At 35.0% G+C, this 15,055-nt stretch overlaps 1 non-coding gene across 1 annotated transcript; it reads left to right on the top strand.

Annotated features, from left to right (window-relative positions):
* The first annotated feature begins 583 nt into the window (after positions 1-583).
* Positions 584-14,075, top strand: LOC107621035 (uncharacterized). The gene is made up of 6 exons (XR_015907553.1): positions 584-723; positions 808-876; positions 1,037-1,154; positions 1,288-1,412; positions 1,578-1,693; positions 13,670-14,075. It is a non-coding gene; the product is annotated as an uncharacterized LOC107621035 (transcript).
* Positions 14,076-15,055: the final 980 nt, after the last annotated feature.

Raw genomic sequence — 15,055 nt, 5'->3', positions numbered from 1 at the left:
ACATCGTTCGCCTCCTTGATTTCTTCCAGGTTCTTCTTTTTTAATTTTAGTTCCCTTTTATTTGAATGCCCTTTTTCTTATTTTTTAAATTAAAGTGAAATATGTTGAAAAAAAATCAATTCTTTGTTGCATAATTGAAGGATCATTTTATTATTGTTATTTAAACTTTCGCTATTCTAATTTCTACTTTAGTATGATGGATGTGCGTACTTAGTGATGGAGTTCTGTGCTGGAGGGAACCTTGCTTCTTATATCCGATCCCATGGGAGAGTTCAACAACAAACTGCCAGAAGATTCATGCAGCAGCTTGGTAACTCTTTTTCCTGCATTCTTTATTGAAGTATTCTTTTGGTGTTGGAGCATGTTTTAGCCTTGCAAGTTTGCAACTAAGGAGTTTGGTCCTGTGTTTTGTAGGTTCTGGTATGAAAATATTACAAAGTTATGGAATCATTCATAGAGACTTGAAACCAGAGAGTAAAGCTAAAATGAAAAATGTGTGACATTGTTGCTACTTTGGTTTGAGATGCCTATTACTACATTAGCATTTATGTGAAGTAAATACTTACTTCGGTTGGTGGATTGTGAGGGCCATTAGTAAATACTTACTTTAGGAAATGCTGTATTGAGAGACGCTGGTGGATATATTCAAGAAGAGGTGTGTTATTAATTGTATGCAGTTAGAGCACCTCATCATGACTCAAAATCTAATGAACAAGAGATCAAGTAAGTCACTTTAGTAATAATATCTTCTAAATTATCCCTCTTTTAAATCCTTTTAGATACTAGTACATATTTCTTTTCATGTAGCTCAACTCAAGAATGGCATATACTGAACCTTACTCGAATCATAAGCTATGCCCTTTTTCCAAGATTCAGGTATGCATGTATGTTTTTTCTTCTTTTTTTCGTTTTGATAATTGAATAAGGCTCAACATTCAAAGTGAATGGAGCAAATTTTACTAGTTTATGAAACTATATCAATTATTGAGAAGGTAGATGCCTAAAACTATGACGATCATTTTGGAATTTTGACCAGCCCAAATAGAAAGTTCCTTGTGTTTTTATCTGCGAAAAGTGCTGTGGATTCAGGAGCGCACAATGCTACAAACTGCATGGAAAACTCACTACAAACTGCATCATAATGAGTGTATAAGGTATATATTTTTATCTGCTATGGTTTTATTATTTCTTTCTAATCGAAGCTCAACCTTATACGCACAATAGTGATGAACAATGATGCATTTCAACATTTTACTAACGAGACATCTCTTTTTATGTTCTTTTTAGGTTGATATGGTTGTTGTTACTGATGGGAGCAAAATTTTGGGACTTGGAGATTGGAGTTCATGGAAATGGCAATCCATTGGGAAGCTTGATCTGTATGTTGCAGCTGCTGGGATAAATCCTAAAGGGTATATGTGCAACATTTTCCATTTATTATTTCTTCCAAACTGTTCAAATATTGATAAAATAATAGCTTTAAGATATCTGTGTTAAAATATCCAAGTTTTGGTTTAAATGTTATGATGAATAATACTTAAAAAGCATTTTTTGATCGAAGTTCCTTTTCATCACAGAGTTCGTGCCCTGGGATGATTCCGTCGCCGTGAATGACATTATTGCTGGTCTAAAAGGATTTAGAGATGATGATGTGAAGCCATTTTCTTCTGGTTTGAATTCAGCTGAGACTCAGGTTTGTTTGTAGATAGAAATAATTTGATTCTTTTTCTTGTTAATGTAGGAATATATACAAGTAATTCAGCAAGGTAATGAACTTAAATCTAACGCCATTGATATGAATACATTATTTTATTGCATTGATCTTGATTAGAACGAAAGTAGAGGATTTTCTTCTCTCTGTTTTTCAAACAAACAGTTTTTCACTAATGAAATTTCTTAGGATCCTCTATTCGTTGCATTTCTGATTGCAAGTCAAAATAATTTAACTAACAAAATAAGCAATAAGTTCTTTTTCTAGCTAGGTTTATATTCTCTGGCTCCCTTCATTCTCTGTCTCAATGTTTCGTGTAACACCCTAACTATCAAAATGTCATGCTTCCGGCTGCGCCACTCTGATAGCTCGGGTATTACGACAACTCTTAGAATATTTAATATTAAAATATATGTCTGTTTAAAGCTTAAACTGAATTTTTCAAAAAACATACATTCATACTTACAATATAAATTACAATACATCACAGGAAATAATATATATATATATATATATATATATATATATCAAAATTCTATCCCTCTTACAAAACATGCAAAGTTAAAGGCGAGGGAAACATAAGTACTAAAACAATGCAGAAATATCGGCTAACAGAAAAGAAATAAGCTCTTCCGAACTTCGTCATCCATAACCTGAAAAAGAAAAGTCCTGTAGGGGAGTGAGAACATCATCCTCAAAAGGGTTCTCACTATAGGGTTGCAGAATTACTATAATAGGATACGCGAGATAAAATCGTTACAGTGATTAATAACTGCCTTATGCAACTTTTCCAAAAACAAAGGTTTACTATAAAGAAAAATCTGAAATCTTTTCTGAAAGAGGAAACTGTTCTTTTTTTTAAAAATTCAAAGGCCTTTCAAAAGGTTTATCTATGCTGATCGAGATTAGTTTTTCATACTTTTCTAAACCAGAAACATTAACCAAACATGGCCTTCGAACCACCTCATGATCAACCACGGCCCTAGGCCCAAGCAGTCCAAACAACAACCAATCACCACGGTCCAACAGAATTCTAGTTGCAAACACAAGTAGAAAAGTTCAAGCACAAACAAACAATTACTTCAAGTAGAACAATTAGCAGTTAACCACAATTAATCACAAAGGCAAACCAAGTACAATATGCACACTCAAACAATGTCACATAGATGCATATGATGAATGCCTGTCCTAGTGGCTGATGAGTCTCATCTGTCGGTTATAAAGCCAACTCGATAAGTCCTGGTAGCTAACCATTGGACTGTCCCTCTGTCGTGCATCCCCAACTCGAGTTATTCACAGCCATAATCATAATTCACATCCAACACTCTCACTGGTGTATATTCACGGGGGCGAGCTCATCCGTAACTTTCACAGTGTCCGGCCACACTTACAACATAGGGTCAGCAGAGTATCGAGTCTCAACCGGGAGCACGTGGTGACTAGCCACTGCTTCTACCCAGGAAAACTCGTATCTCAGATAATTGGAAGTGCAACAATCACTTTATCAATTTAATAACCATTCATATTCATATTCAGCCATCCGGCTCATAACATATTCTACAACCAGCCATGATTCATTATCATATATAGCCATTCCGGCTCATAATATATTCCACAAACAGTCATAATTCATTATCATATACAGCCATTCCGGCTCATAACATAATAGCACTTCCACCATCCAACATCATAAAACTCATAAAATCATCATTCAAGCCATAAATCACTTTTCTCAAAGCACTTTTCTTTGAAAATCAAATTCAATTCATCTCAATCTTAACTTCAAAATCCGCATTCTCAAATCACTTCTAGCTTATAAGCCATCTTTCTCAAAAGAAATTTTCTCTTTCAAAACAAGCCACATTTCCACAACATCCTTCTAAAACTTACAAACAATTCGGCAACTAGGCCAAATTAAAAATCTCTTATGAAAGCTCCAAAAATCAATCATCCCAAAACTGAATTTGGTAATAGAAATTTCTCAACAAAGTCTCAAGACTTTAGGGAAGGACAACCTATCTCAGTTTCTTAAAGATTCATTGAAACTCTTAAAATCATATATTCTTGGTTGAAGTAAATAAAAAATAGAGTTTATTATAAAACCGGATCATATAAAGTCACAAGTCCGAACCCAATCCAAAGCCAATTCACTTGAAATGGAACCGATTCATTTAAATCAAAACCCCTTTCAGGTTCCTCCTTAAAACCAATTCTTTGACTTCTTCCAAAATGTCACAAACGCAATTATTCAATCAAGAATCCAATTTCCTTCAAAATCACTAAAAGCTCCTCTGAACAAAATCCTTAAGTCTAACTAAAAGCATAACCCCTTTTTATATTAAAAATAAATCTTGGAACATAGAACCTTTCCTCAGTGATTCAAATTGGTAAAGTAATTCCTTTCTGAGTAAATCGAACTCAAGACATATAGTTTTCTCAAATAAATGAAACTCGAAAACATAACTATTTTCTTAATAAATCAAATAATCCGATTTCTCAAATCCCAAACCTTTCTAAATAACTTTTCAAACAAAGTCTAAAGTTTTTATAGAAATTTCGACAGCACCTCCCCTAAAATTTGGACTTTGCCACCCCTTCTGGGTCCTAACCAAACCATTCCACAACCCTTTCCACGGGTTCAAAACCAAATCAATTTCAAATCTAACCGATTCCGAAAATTCATATCATTCTCATCTTTCAAGAAAACAAATTCGGACTCAATTCCTTTACAGCAGATTAAACTTGATTTCAACAACTTTTTAAGAAACAATTTTAAAGAAGCACTTCAATAAGAGTCTGCTTTACAAACCGAATAATAATCCAGTCACATAAGCATTCATATTCATCCAAGACAACCAACATCACATAAAACTTATACAATCACTCAAGGCTATAATTTTACCACATAATATCCATATATAATAATTCCAGTATATAAAATATGCTTTTTCTGAAAAGGCCCCTACCTCAATACGCAAAACCACAGCCTAAATGCCTCACAGAGTTCTTTTCGCCTCAACCCGAATTGACGGCAACCAAAACCTCAGCTCCAAGCCACTTTTGCAATAACTACAGCAACTCTAATCGCAACATATAATAACTGAGACTCAAACTTATAGCAATTTGCGCCACAAAATCTCAGCGAAAGATAACAGAGCAGCGAATAAAGGACTCTTCAAAACAAAAACGCTTACCGTACTCGAGGGAACCAAGTAGCGGCAGCACCAGTGGCGGTTCCGGCAACACCAACGCCACAGCCGGTGACTAGAACGGTGGCAACTCGCGATTAACTCCTAGCACAGACAGCCTTAGCAACAACTCTCAAGGTAATGGAGAACTTAACGGATAAAGAAGTTGAAGCAGGGTTAGAGCTTACCAACACAGAAGACTCAGCGGCTGTTTTCGGCGGCAGAGGCGGTGACAGTGTCTTTTCGACGATGGCGGCGTAGTTTCTCGGCAACCCATCACTAGTGGTGGCGCTGGGCAGACACGGCGACGACGTGACTGGGCACGGCGGTTCCAGGTTCGCAGCCCTCTCTGACTCGCGAACTCTCTCTCTCTCCGTGGTTTAGCTTCGACGGCGGCTCCAAGGTGGACCAGTGGCGACGGCACGGACAGCAGCAGCGGCGCGACGATCCTCGCGAGGCCTTCCTCCCTTCTCACGCGCATGCCCTCTCGTCAGTCTCTTTCTCTCTCGCCTCAGTTCCGATCCGTGACGGAGACGACCCCGCGAACAGCAGCGGCGGCCTCAACTGGGCAGTGCACGGCGACAGAACGGCTCCCCGCGTGCAGTAGCTCGGTGTCTTCTTTCTTCAGCGGCATCGGCGGTGGTGGCGAGACTTAATGGCGCCGGCGCATCTCCCCTCTCCTGCTCCTCTTCTCTGTCGGTTCTCTCCCCTTCCATGAAGCTGCTGCTGTTGGTTTTGGGAAAAAAAGGGTTTCGGTGGTTAAGGGGGGGTGAGAATGGTAGCTAGGGTTTCATTTGGGATAGAAAGGGAAAAATTGATTTAATCAGAATTAGGGTTTGGGTATGGAATTAGAGATTTGGGTTAACTAGGGTTTGAAAATTCCTAAATCAATTTAGGTTATATGGTATTTATTTTGAAATCTAATTTAATCTTTAAAATTACTTTAAAATATTATTTGTAGTATAAAAATACTAATTGATTATCAATCAAATACTCTAATTGAAAATATATTACGGTATAACTAATTTTCTTTAAAAATAAAACCTAAAGTATTTATTTATGAAAATATTATCCTATAAAAATCTTATTATTTTACAGCTACTAATTTTATAATTTTAAATATAGAAAATAATTCAAAAATTGTAAAATTAGTTAAAATTCTAATATAAATATCCAAACATCATTATTTTGAATTTCTAAGACGTTAAATAGTAAATAGAAAAATAATCCAAGATTATAGAGTTTGAACAAAGATCTTAATTTATTTCAAATCCAATTAATCAAAATTACCTTTAATTATTTGTAATAAAATAATTTATGAACTTTAAAATTGTAAATAAAAATATATAATTTGAAATCAGTTTTTAACAACTTTTCAAAAGTTCTGGGTCTTACATTCCACCCACCTTATAAAAATTTTCGCCATCGAAAATTCAGAGTAATACATAAGAAACTACATAGTCTTTGTACTCTACTTTTAAATACTTTCTGGAAAAGTAAGAAATCTTAGCATATATATGTTCGAATAACACATGACCATGAGACTTAAATATAAAGGTAGGGTATATTGTAGAGCAGAAGATACAAGAAGGCTTGATGCAAAAGGCCAGATAGTTTCAAGGTTCTGCAAAAACTCAGAAAAACACAATAGGGTGCAAGCTTTTTAAGATAGACATTCACAAAAGTAAGATGGTAGTTAAAGTTGCAAAAGGCTACAGAGCAGACTGGCGTTAAGGCAACGGATATAACGTTCGCTCACAGATCTCGTATCCACTTCAGAACTTTAACTTCCCAACTCCATCAATCACTTTACAACTCCATAACTGGTCACAAATCTAACACTCGCAGACTCTTTCACAAGGAACAAAACCCCCACAACTCCTCATAACGTTGCACACTTACCGCTCCACCTTCCATATACACATGTCACGTCTTAAAGAACTAACGCATCGCGTTACTACGTCTACAAGTCATACGTGACATCAAAACAATTCTCGAGTCTACTTAGAAGGATACAAGATTTTAGAAAGAAGAGACAAATGTTAAAGATAATACTCATAGATTTGAAAGAATGTATGCAATTCCAGGTAAACAAAGATGCCCAAGCAATGAAGTTTGCTAGAAATAAATCAATTGATAACTTCAAAGATAACTATTGGATCAAAAAAATTCATTAGGATTGATAAGAAGAAAAATCAGCGCATTAGCTTGAAACAAATTCAAGCTGAGTCGAAGAAGTATGAGGTTTATAGAAAAGAATATCTCAAACCCAAGACAAAGTTCACAGAACTCAAGAGCACGATTAAAAATACTTTCGAATACATTGTTCATAAAAGAATCGAAAACTTGTGGAAAAATCACTTCGTAGTCTAAAAGAAAAGTTAAGCAACAAACATTCTTCAAGAGAGTAACAAAAGTATACACGTGGCTTTACTTTAATACAATTTCATGTTGAAGTAGATTATGTAGAGTTTTAGAACAAAATGCACATAGGTTTGACTAAGAGCTAAAATATTTCCTCAAATATTTTAGAAGGATAGTTAGGTGCACAACTTAACCAAAAGTAGTTCATAAGACTCGGAAGAAAATCAAATGCTTGTTCAAAAATTCTCAAAGTTCATATTCAAACAAACATGTATAAAAATTATAGCAAGGACGAAAGAGGAAGTTAAACTCTATTTAGAAAAAAAAATCCGAGGTAAAAATCTGCTTATAAATTGGTAAAGGAAATAAGTAATGCGTTACAAACGGGCAGGTTTCTACTAATTAGGGAAGCTTTTCAAAACTTCATTTAAAATAGCGCATGCTAACTTTAAAACAACTTTGTCAAAATTTGAACAATGGTTTCAATTACAATCAAGCAACAGAAGAATTTGCCTTACAATATCCCTAAAGGGGAATCAAAACGTCTTTAAAAAGTTTAAAACGGAACTCCAAGAGTATACTTGAAATCACCACTTCACAAGAACATTCAAGAAGATTAGGAAGTACTAAAAGGGAATCAACTCATCAATAGCAATTCTCAAGAAAGAATCTTTGACCAAGAACTCCGGCAAAAACAATGAGAGGATAAAAGATGCATGGAATTGAAACAAATCAAGTTGACTCATATAAGGATGAGGTTCACAAGAGAAGGGAAGTTGAGATTGATGGTAGTGCTCACAAGAGGTAGAAGAATGATTAAAACAGAATCAAGTATGACATTCATAGAGGTGGAAAGCCTAAGAAAGAACAAGTTCGTTCCTAAGAAGGAAAGATATGAGTCCAATATTTTCAAAGGAACAACAATGACATAAACAATGTAGTATACTAAACCAATCTCAAATCAAAATAAATTAGGTGAAGTTTATCTAACGAAAATCAACCGGAATAAAAGCGAAAAATCTTTTCTTTCCAGGATTTTGAAAAATACCTAAATACATAATCAAATAAAGATATGCATGGGAACTGTAGTAAAATTATTAGAAAGTCAAATTCTATTTAATGTAAGTGTAATTTCGTAAACCAGTAAAAAGTATATGCGAGGTATTAAAAATAAATAGTTGTCAAACTGTATAAGAAATTTTTAAAGTTTTATATAGATAAGTGTACATCGAATCAACAGCAATTTTATAAAAACTTCAAAATTAGTTGTAATTACTGTCAAATGAGAGAAAAACTGAATCATAATTTCTTTAAGAATAAACTCGGAATATGGACTTAAAAGACACAGCGCATCAAGACAAGTTCAAGCTATATCCAGGAATACGTGAATCAAGAAGAAGAATTAAAACAGAGAAAGATAGATACAACAAGGATTTCGAACAAGCATATGCAATTAGGATCAAACAAGAATGCATATGAATAGAAGAATGGGGTTAAAAAAAAAAAATCAAACTACTTTTCAAAAGGACCAGCAAACAAAAACTTCAAGTTAGGCTATGAGAGAACAAATCGACTCGAACATAGTTCAAGACACATAACTGAATAACCTCGAGAAATAGTTTCTAACGTTCCCAAAACCCGCGATTCACTTTATCCAAAACTCGTATATCATCTATGATAACCCATTAGTGCTTTCATATACATATTTCACTAGTATTAAGCCGGCCAAACTTAATATCAGGAATTATGCAATGCAAGGCTAATGGTATTAATCAATAGACTGTCATGTGCATAAAGCTCTAATTCTCGTCATTCGACAAGATTATTGCATGACAGACACTCAGAGTATGTAATTGAAGCATAGTCAGTCCATTCCTCAGGCTCTACAGGAAAGACTGCTCTGATACCATAATGTGACACCCTAACTATCAAAATGTCACGCTTCCGGCTGCGCCACTCTGATAGCTCGGGTATTACGACGACTCTTAGAATATTTAATACTAAAATATGAGCTTGTTTAAAGCTTAAATTGAATTTTTCAAAAAACATACATTCATACTTACAATATAAATTACAATACATCACAGGAAATATATATATATATATATATCAAAATTCTATCCCTCTTACAAAACTTGCAAAGTTAAAGGCGAGGGAAACATAAGTACTAAAACAATGCAGAAATATTGTCTAACAGAAAAGAAATAAGCTCTTCCGAATTTCGTCATGCATAACCTAAAAAAGAAAAGTCCTGTAGGGGAGTGAGAACATCGTCCTCGAAGGTTCTCACTATAGGGTTGCAGAATTACTACAATAGGATACGCGAGATAAAATCCTTACAGTGATTAATAACCGTCTTATGCAACTTTTCCAAAAGCAAATGTTTACTATAAAGAAAATTCTGAAATCTTTTCTGAAAGAGGAAACTGTTCTTTTTTTAAAAATTCAAAGGCCTTTCAAAAGGTTTATTTATGCTGATCCAGATTAGTTTTTCATACTTTTGTAAACCAGAAACATTAACCAAACATGGCCTTCGAACCACCTCATGATCAACCACGGCCCTAGGCCCAAGCAGTCCAAACAACAACCAATCACCACAGTCCAACAGAATCCCAGTTGCAAACACAAGTAGAAAAGTTCAAGCACAAACAAACAATTACTTCAAGTAGAACAATTAGCAATTAACCACAATTAATCACAAAGGCAAACCAAGTACAATATGCACACTCAAACAATGTCACATAGATGCATATGATGAATGCCTGTCCTAGTGGCTGATGAGTCTCATCTGTCGGTTATAAAGCCAACTCGACAAGTCCTGGTAGCTAACCATTGGACTGTCCCTCTGTCGTGCATCCCCAACTCGAGTTATTCACAGCCATAATCATAATTCACATCCAACACTCTCACTGGTGTATATTCACGGGGGCGAGCTCATCCGTAACTTTCACAGTCCGGCCACATTTACGACATAGGGTCAGCAGAGTATCGAGTCTCAACCGGGAGCACGTGGTGGCTAGCCAATGCTTCTACCCAGGAAAACTCGTATCTCAGATAATTGGAAGTGCAACAATCACTTTATCAATTTAATAACCATTCATATTCATACTCAGCCATCCGGCTCATAACATATTCTACAACCAGCCATGATTCATTATCATATATAGCCATTCCGGCTCATAATATATTCCACAAACAGTCATAATTCATTATCATATACAGCCATTCCGGCTCATAACATAATAGCACTTCCACCATCCAACATCATAAAACTCATAAAATCATCATTCAAGCCATAAATCACTTTTCTCAAAGCACTTTTCTTTGAAAATCAAATTCAATTCATCTCAATCTTAACTTCAAAATCCGCATTCTCAAATCACTTCTAGCTTATAAGCCATCTTTCTCAAAAGAAATTTCCTCTTTCAAAACAAGCCACATTTCCACAACATCCTTCTAAAACTTACAAACAATTCGGCAACTAGGCCAAATTAAAAATCTCTTATGAAAGCTCCAAAAATCAATCATATATTCTTGGTTGAAGTAAATAAAAAATAGAGTTTATTATAAAACCGGATCATATAAAGTCACAAGTCTGAACCCAATCCAAAGCCAATTCACTTGAAACGGAACCGATTCATTTAAATCAAAACCCCTTTCAGGTTCCTCCTTAAAACCAATTCTTTGACTTCTTCCAAAATGTCACAAACGCAATTATTCTATCAAGAATCCAATTTCCTTCAAAATCACTAAAAGCTCCTCTGAACAAAATCTTTAAGTCTAACTAAAAGTATAACCCCTTTTTATATTAAAAATAAATCTTGGAACATAGAACCTTTCCTCAGTGATTCAAAATGGTAAAGTAATTCCTTTCTGAATAAATCGAACTCAAGACATATAGTTTTCTCAAATAAATGAAACTCGAAAACATAACTATTTTCTTAATAAATCAAATAATACAATTTCTCAAATCCCAAACCTTTCTAAATAACTTTTCAAACAAAGTCTAAAGCTTTTATAGAAATTTCGGCAGCACCTCCCCTAAAACTTGGACTTTACTACCATTCCACAACCCCTTCCACGGGTTCAAAACCAAATTAATTTCAAATTAAATCAGACCGATTCCGAAAATTCATATCATTCTCATCTTTCAAGAAAACAAATTCGGACTCAATTCCTTTACAGCAGATTAAACTTGATTTCAACAACTTTTTAAGAAACAATTTTAAAGAAGCACTTCAATAACAGTCTGCTTTACAAACCGAATAATAATCCAGTCACGCAAGCATTCATATTCATCCAAGACAACCAACATCACATAAAACTTATACAATCACTCATGGCTACAATTTTACCACATAATATCCATATATAATAATTACAGTATATAAAATATGCTTTTTCTGAAAAAGCCCCTACCTCAATACGCAAAACCACAGCCCAAACGCCTCACAGAGTTCTTTTCGCCTCAACCCGAATTGATGGCAACCAAAACCTCAGCTCCAAGCCACTTTTGCAATAACCACAGCAACTCTAATCGCAACATATAATAACTGAGACTCAAACTTATAGCAATTTGCGCTACAAAACCTCAGCGTAAGATAACAGAGCAGCGATTAAAGGATTCTTCATAACAAAAACGCTTACTGTACTCGAGGGAACCTAGTAGCGGCAGCACCAACGCCATAGCCAGTGACCCGAACGGCGGCAACTCGCGATAAACTCCTAGCACAGATAGCCTTAGCAACAACTCTCATGGTAATGGAGAACTTAACGGATAAAGAAGCTGAAGCAGTGTTAGAGCTTACCAACACAGAAGACTCAGCCGCTGTTTTCGGCGGCAGAGGCAACGACAGGGTCTTTCCGACAATGGCAGCGTAGTTTCTCGGCAACCCATCACCAGTGGTTGCGCTGGGCAGAGACGGCGACGGCGTGACTGGGCGCGGCGGTTCCAGGTTCGCAGCCCTCTCTGACTCGCGAACTTTCTCTCTCCGTGGTTCAGCTTCGACGGCGGCTCCAAGGTGGACCAGTGGCGACGGCACGGACAGCAGCAGCGGCGCAACGCTCCTCGCGAGGCCTTCCTCCCTTCTCGCGCGCATGCCCCCCCGTCAGTCTCTTTCTCTCTCGCCTCAGTTCCGATCCGTGACGGAGACGACCCCGCGAACAGCAGCGGCGGCCTCAACTGGGCAGGGCGCGGCGACAGAACGGCTCCCTGCGTGAAGCAGCTCAGCGTCTCCTTACTTTAGCGGCATCGGCGGTGGTGGCGAGACCCAGTGGCGCCGGCGCAGCCCCCCTCTCCTGCTACTCTTCTCTGTCGGTTCTCTCCCCTTCCATGAAGCTACTGTTGTTGGTTTTGGGGAAAAAAGGGTTTCGGTGGTTGAAGGGGGGGTGAGGGTGGCAGCTAGGGTTTCATTTGGGACAGAAAGGGAAAAATTGATTTAATCAGAATTAGGGTTTGGGTATGGAATTAGAGATTTGGGTTAACTAGGGTTTGAAAATTCCTAAATCAATTTAGGTTATATGGTATTTATTTTGAAATCTAATTTAATCTTTAAAATTACTTTAAAATATTATTTGTGGTATAAAAATACTAATTGATTCTCAATCAAATACTCTAATTGAAAATATATTACGGTATAACTAATTTTCTTTATTAATAAAACCTAAAGTATTTATTTATAAAAATATTATCCTATAAAAATCTTATTATTTTACAGCTACTAATTTTATAATTTTAAATATAGAAAATAATTCAAAAATGGTAAAATTAGTTAAAATTCTAATATAAATATCCAAACATCATTATTTTGAATTTCTAAGACGTTAAATAGTAAATAGAAAAAAAATCCATGATTATAGAATTTGGACAAAGATCTTAATTTGTTTCAAATCCAATTAATCAAAATTACCTTTAATTATTTGCAATAAAATAATTTATGAACTTTAAAACTGTAAATAAAAATATATAATTTGGAATCAGTTTGTAACAACTTTTCAAAAGTTCTGAGCCTTACATTTCGACAATAATAATTAGAATTAGATATTTAGCATTTGAAGAGGGATATAGAGCTAGCATTAATTTTTTTATTGACTTTACATTATTATTGAGTAACCTTCAACATGTGATAGTTGTAGTTAATTACTTTGATAGTAGTTGTTATTGTCAATTACTAATATATATATATATATATATATATATATATAATTTGGCAGATTACAAAAATTTAGGTTTGAGTGGTTATCCTTGTTTGATACTGTTTTCAGTAGGTTCATTTCTTTTCTTTGCTTTATATGAACTTTGGTTGTTGCTACGGTACCAAGGTTGTCTTGCCATGTAATGTACTCTCTTGCTGTGAATCTTCATTTCTTGAGTCATGGAAATTTATGAATTATTGCTGCTATATAGGCCAGTGAGGGAGAACCATCAAGCAGTGCTGCACAGGCAAGCATTTCGTTTTGCTTTGTAACCTGGATCCTTGAGATTCTATTGTCCCTGGATACTTTCTTTGGGTGGCTTGAGAGGCAATAGGCTTAATAGCGGCAGGGAAAGAATTGCAAGGATTTAAAGCTCTGAATCTAAATAAATTATTGAGGGATTCTGAAAATTTTACTATCCAATACTGTACCAAAAATGAATTAGTACTTGAGGTTGTCTCAGTCGGCTTCATCATGCTCTTATATATCTTGTTTTATCATACTATTTTTTCTAATGGATTATTTTGATCATTTGAAGATTGTAATAACACTAGTTTGTAATTTTGTATCCCAAATCTGATTACAGATTTTTCTAAATGACAAAAAATTGTTTGACCTGCTGCTTGACTTTGTTTTCTACATACTTATTGTTCTTGGTGGTTGCAAACAGGTTTTACTATGTTTTGTTTTGTTCATTTAATTTGATAAGGATATAGCCACGCTTTAGAAGTGTGGCTGTATCTCTCATATACAGCCACGCTTTTAAGCATGTCAATATGTAAAAAGCGTGACAAAAAATAAAACGTGACGATAGGTCACCAAAAACGTAGCAATAGAGCAATTAGTACGCTTGCAAATATGATTTTTTTAAAAGTGTGTTAGTAACTCAAAAAATGTGACAAAAAACTATCGTCATATTTTTTTCAATTTTTTGTCACGCTTTAAAAGCGTGACAATAAAAATGTTTTCTGCGCACATTGTGCAATAAAAAAAAGGCATGGGGTCAGAAACACAAATTGCCTGAGCTAGTGGCGACTTCGGGAGATAAAAAATCAGAAGTGTGAGAGTCACCCAAAAAATCTCGCTGCATGTATTTGTTTTAGGAAAATTTTCAGGTGTTCCATTTATTTTATTTGAATTTCAATGTTATACGATTAAGTTGTAAGTTAATTTTTTGTCTTGTAGCTATTCATAAAAAGACAAAAATAGCCCTTCAATCATAAAAAAAAAAAAACAAAAGATAACATACGTGGCTTGAAGAAACCTGCACTGCTACACAGTAAAGCAATGTGCAAAAATTTTATTTCTTTATTTATTATAAATTATATTGTTTGTGAAGTCTCATAGAAAAAAGAGAATTTTGTTTAGAAAATACTTAAAAATAAAATTATTTGCAATAATGTGAGGTAAACCTATAAATATAACAAATTTATTAAAAGAAATAACACTTTTTTATATTCCAAAAATTATATATATCATGTTATTTTATATTGATTAAATAATTATGTATCTATTTTATATATTTTTTCTTAATTTAAGAAGTTATGATTTATAGAATTGGCACATTGATTTTAATTGAAAAAAAAATTAAAATCAT

This window comes from Arachis ipaensis, chromosome B10, assembly GCF_059453495.1.
Source record: "Arachis ipaensis isolate K30076 ecotype BB chromosome B10, ASM5945349v1, whole genome shotgun sequence".
In the NCBI taxonomy this organism is placed as follows: Eukaryota; Viridiplantae; Streptophyta; class Magnoliopsida; order Fabales; family Fabaceae; genus Arachis; species Arachis ipaensis.
The sequence above is the reverse complement of the archived record's forward strand: the minus strand, read 5'-3'. Positions and strand labels throughout refer to the sequence as shown.